The sequence below is a fragment of the Arachis stenosperma genome, chromosome 5 (assembly GCF_014773155.1).
Source record: "Arachis stenosperma cultivar V10309 chromosome 5, arast.V10309.gnm1.PFL2, whole genome shotgun sequence".
In the NCBI taxonomy this organism is placed as follows: domain Eukaryota; kingdom Viridiplantae; phylum Streptophyta; class Magnoliopsida; order Fabales; family Fabaceae; genus Arachis; species Arachis stenosperma.
In genome coordinates this window covers 76,801,635-76,806,992 of record NC_080381.1, presented here as the reverse complement: position 1 = coordinate 76,806,992, position 5,358 = coordinate 76,801,635, and the positions used below count along the sequence as shown (strand labels likewise).

Below are 5,358 nucleotides of genomic sequence, written 5' to 3'. Positions count from 1 at the left end.
TGTGTTTATGCCAAGGTATTGAGCACCAAGTTTTTGGGGTTCATTACCGGGGATTATGAGAGTTGTGAAAAGTATTGTTCACAATTTCGCGCACCAAGTTTTTGGCGCCGTTGCCGGGGATTGTTTTGTGAATGGACAACTGACGGTTCATCTTGTTGCTTAGATTAGGTATTTTTTCTTTAGAGTTCTTAAGAATGAATTCTAGTGTTTCAAGGTGATGTTCTTATCATCACCAAAGCTGATTGATCATCATCAATTTAGCTCTTGAATGCAATATCCTGCTGAAGCTTAGCTAGCTATGTGTAATTCCTTTAGACTAAAGCTTTAGACTAACATTGCATGATTCCTGGAATTCTCATTAAGAATTTTGATACCTTTATTTTCCTTTTCACTTAATTTTCGAAAAAAAAAACAAACACAAAAAAATTACAAAATCATAAAATCCAAAAATTTCTAGTTTGAGTATAGAGTCTCATTTTAAGTTTGGTGTCAATTGCATGCATTCATTCATGTGTCTTAAGGATCTTCAAGATGTTATTGATGATTTCTTACTCTAATCTTTAAATTCTCTTGACTTGAGTGTTTTGTGTGTCTCATATGCATTTTCATTAGTGTCAGTAGTATACAAACTGCTAAGTTTGGTGTCTTGCATGCATTGTTATTTGATTTTAGTTGCATTTTGATTATTAAAAATCCAAAAATATTTTTTAATTTGTGTCTTTTCAAGTCAATAACATAGAGAATTGAAGATTCAGAACATACAGCAGAGGAATTATACAGAAAAAGCTGGGCGTTCAAAATGCCCAGTGAAGAAGACAGACTGGCGTTTAAACGCCAGCCAGGGTGCCTGGCTGGGTGTTTAACGCCCAAAAGGGTAGAGATTTGGGCGTTAAACGCCAGAATGTGCACCATTCTGGGCGTTTAACGCCAGGATGGCACAAGGGGGAAGATTTTGTTTTCAAATCAATTTTTTTCAAATTTTCAAAGTTTTTCAAAATCAAATCTTTTTTAAATCATATCTTTTCAATCAAATGTTTTCAAAATCAATTTCTTTCCTTTTTCAAAGATACTTGCTATCAATTAATGATTTGATTCAACATTTCAAGTATGTTGCCTTTTCTGTTGAGAAAGGTTTAATGTTTGAATCATATCTTTTCTTGATAGCCAAGTTATTAATTTTTAAAAATCAAATCTTTTTTTTTTAAATTGTTTTCAAATCATATTTTCAAATCATATTTTCTCAATCACATATTTTTAAAACCAATCATATCTTCTTAACCTCATCTTTTTCAAAATAGTTTTCAATCAAATCTTTTTGATTTCTAATTTCAAAATCTTTTGCAAAAATCACTTGATTTCTTTCCCACTCTTATTTTCGAAAATTAATTAATGTTTTTCAAAATGTTTTCAAATTATTTTACTTGATTTTCGAAAATTACATTCCCCCCTCTCACATCCTTCTATTTATGGACTAACACTATTCCTTAATGAAAAATTCGAACTCCTTCTTCTATGATAAGTTCGAATTTTCTACTTCTGTCTTCTACTTTTCTTTTCCTCTGACACCTCAAGGAATCTCTATACTGTGACATAGAGGATTCCACATTTTCTTGTTCTCTTCTCTTTCATATGAGCAGGAACAAAGACAAAAGCATTCTTGTTGAAGCTGACCCTGAACCTGAAAGGACCTTGAAGCGAAAGCTAAGAGAAGCTAAGGCACAACTCTTTGTAGAGGACCTAACAGAAATCTTCAAAGAAGAAGAACACATGGCAGCCGAAAACAACAACAATGCAAACAATGCAAGGAAGGTGCTGGGTGACTTTGCTGCACCTACTCCCGACTTCTATGGGAGAAGCATCTCTATCCCTGCCATTGGAGCAAACAACTTTGAGCTTAAGCCTCAATTAGTTTCTCTAATGCAACAGAATTGCAAGTTTCATGGACTTCCATTGGAGGATCCTCATCAGTTTTTAGCTGAATTCTTGCAAATCTATGACACTGTCAAGACTAATGGGGTTGACCCTGAGGTCTACAGACTTATGCTATTCCCTTTTGCTGTAAGAGACAGAGCTAGGACATGGTTGGACTCACAACCTAAAGAAAGCCTGGACTCATGGGAAAAGCTAGTCAATGCCTTCTTGGCAAAGTTCTTTCCACCTCAAAAATTGAGTAAGCTTAGAGTGGAAGTCCAAACCTTCAGACAGAAGGATGGAGAATCCCTCTATGAAGCTTGGGAAAGATACAAACAATTGATCAGAAAATGTCCTTCTGACATGCTTTCTGAATGGAGCATCATAGGTATTTTCTATGATGGTCTCTCTGAACTGTCCAAGATGTCTTTGGATAGCTCTGCTGGAGGATCTCTTCATCTGAAGAAGACGCCTACAGAAGCTCAAGAGCTGATTGAAATGGTTGCAAATAACCAATTCATGTACACTTCTGAATGGAATCCTGTGAACAATGGGACTAATCAGAAGAAAGGAGTTCTTGAGATTGATACTCTGAATGCCATTTTGGCTCAGAACAAGATATTGACTCAACAAGTCAATTTGATTTCTCAAAGTCTGTCTGGAATGCAAAATGCACCAAGCAGTACTAAAGATGCTTCATCTGAAGAAGAAGCTTATGATCCTGAGAACCCTTCAATGGAAGAGGTGAATTACATGGGAGAACCCTATGGAAACACCTATAATTCTTCATGGAGAAATCATCCAAATCTCTCATGGAAGGATCAACAGAGACCCCAACAAGGTTTCAACAACAATAATGGTGGAAGAAACAGGTTTAGCAATGGCAAGCCTTTTCCATCATCTTCTCAGCAACAGACAGAGAATTCTAAGCAGAACCCCTCTGACTTAGCAACCATGGTCTCTGATCTAATCAAAACCACTCAAAGTTTCATGACTGAAACAAGGTCCTCCATTAGGAATTTGGAGGCACAAGTGGGACAACTGAGCAAGAAAGTTACTGAACTCCATCCTAGTACTCTCCCAAGCAACACAGAAGAAAATCCAAAAGGAGAGTGCAAGGCCATCAACATGGCCGAATTTGGAGAGGAAGGAGAGGAAGTGGACGCCACTGAGGAAGACCTCAGTGGGCGTGCACTGACCTCCAATGAGTTTCCTAATGAGGAACCATGGGAATCTGAGGCTCAAAATGAGACCATAGAGATTCCATTGGACTTACTTCTGCCTTTCATGAGCTCTGATGAGTATTCTTTCTCTGAAGAGGATGAGTATGTCACTGAAGAGCAAGTTGCTAAATACCTTGGAGCAATCATGAAGCTAAATGACAAGTTATTTGGAAATGAGACTTGAGAGAATGAACCTCCTTTGCTCACCAAAGAACTAGATGACTTGTCTAGGCAGAAATTACCTCAAAAGAGACAAGATCCTGGGAAGTTTTCAATACCTTGTACCATAGGCACCATGACCTTCAAGAAGGCTCTGTGTGACTTAGGGTCAAGTGTAAACCTCATGCCTCTCTCTGTAATGGAGAAGCTAGGGATCTTTGAGGTGCAAGCTGCAAGAATCTCATTAGAGATGGCAGACAACTCAAGAAAACAAGCTCATGGACTTGTAGAGGATGTTCTGGTAAAGGTTGAAGACCATTACATCCCTACTGATTTTATAGTCCTAGAGACTGGGAAGTGCATGGATGAATCCATCATCCTTGGCAGACCCTTCCTAGCCACAGCAAAGGCTGTGATTGATGTTGATAGAGGAGAGTTGATCATTCAAGTGAATGAAGAATCCTTTGTGTTTAAGGCTCAAGGATATCCCTCTGTCACCATGGAGAGGAAGCATGAAGAGCTTCTCTCAAATCAGAGTCAAACAGAGCCCCCACAGTCAAACTCTAAGTTTGGTGTTGGGAGGCCACAACCAAACTCTAAGTTTGGTGTTGAACCCCCACATTCAAACTCTAAGTTTGGTGTTGGGAGGTTCCAACATTGCTTTGATCATTTGTGAGGCTCCATGAGAGCCCTCTGTCAAGCTCCTGACATTAAAGAAGCGCTTGTTGGGAGGCAACCCAATGTTATATTTTATATATTATCTTTTGTTATTTTATTTTATTTTGTAGGTTGATGATCATGAGAAGTCACAAAATCAATTGAAAAAGCAAAAACAGAATGAAAAAAAGGAAGAAAAACAGCACACCCTGGAGGAAGAACTTACTGGCGTTTAAACGCTAGTAAGAGTAGCAGTTGGGCGTTTAACGCCCAGTCTGGCACCATTCTGGGCGTTTAACGCCAGAAAGGGGCACCAGACTGGCGTTAAACGCCAGGAAAGGGCAAGAACCTGGCGTTAAATGCCAGAAATGGGCACCAGCCCGGCATTTAACGCCAGAATTGGCTCAAAACGTGTTTTTGAATGCCATTTGGTGCAGGGATGATTTTTCCTTGACACCTAAGGATCTGTGGACAGGATCCCCACCAACCCCACCACCCTCTCTCCTCTTCACCCATTCACCAATCACCTCAACACCTCTCTCCCAAAAACCCCCCACCTATCAAATCCCACTATCATCTTCACTCCTTCATTTTCACACACCCTAAACACTACTTCTTCCCCTTTTGGCCGAACCACAAAGCCATCTCCCTCTCCTCCATTTCTTCTTCTTCTACTCTCTTCTTTCTTCTTTTGCTCGAGGACGAGCAAACCTTTTAAGTTTGGTGTGGTAAAAGCGTTGCTTTTCGTTTTTCCATAACCATTTATGGCATCCAAGGCCGGAGAAACCTCTAGAAAGAGGAAAGGGAAGGCAAAAGCTTTCACCTCCGAGTCATGGGAGATGGAGAGATTCATCTCAAGGGTGCATCAAGACCACTTCTATGAAGTTGTGGCCATGAAGAAGGGTCAACTTTGATCAAAGGTTGGACCAAGTCCTCACAGACATTGGTGAAGAGGGCGCTCAATGGAAGAGAAACTCAAGAGGGAAGCCGGTTCAACTGAAAAGGCATGACCTCAAGCCCATCACTAAGAAAAGAATGGAGCAAACAAGAGACCCCTCTCATCATGAGATCCCTGAGATGCCTCAAGGGATGCACTTTCCTCCACAAGACTATTGGGAGCAAATTAACACCTCCCTAGGAGAATTGAGTTCCAACATGGGACAACTAAGAGAGGAGCAACAAAGACAAGGAAGAGACATTGAGGAGCTCAAGCACTCCATAAGACCTTCAAGAGGAAGAACAAGCCGCCATCACTGAGGTGGACCCGTTCTTTAATCTCCTTGTTCTTTATTTCCTGTTTTTCGAAAATTAATGCTTATGTTTGTCCATGTTTGTGTCTTGTGATCATTAGTGTCTTAGTGTCTATGCCTTAAAGTTATGAATGTCCTATGAATCCATCACCTTTCTT

General features: G+C 39.8%; 1 non-coding gene across 1 annotated transcript; it reads right to left on the bottom strand.

The window, feature by feature from the left end:
- Positions 1–2,172: 2,172 nt before the first annotated feature.
- LOC130984851 (small nucleolar RNA R71) lies at positions 2,173–2,280 on the bottom strand. The gene has a single exon (XR_009088757.1). It is a non-coding gene; the product is annotated as a small nucleolar RNA R71 (small nucleolar RNA).
- Positions 2,281–5,358: the final 3,078 nt, after the last annotated feature.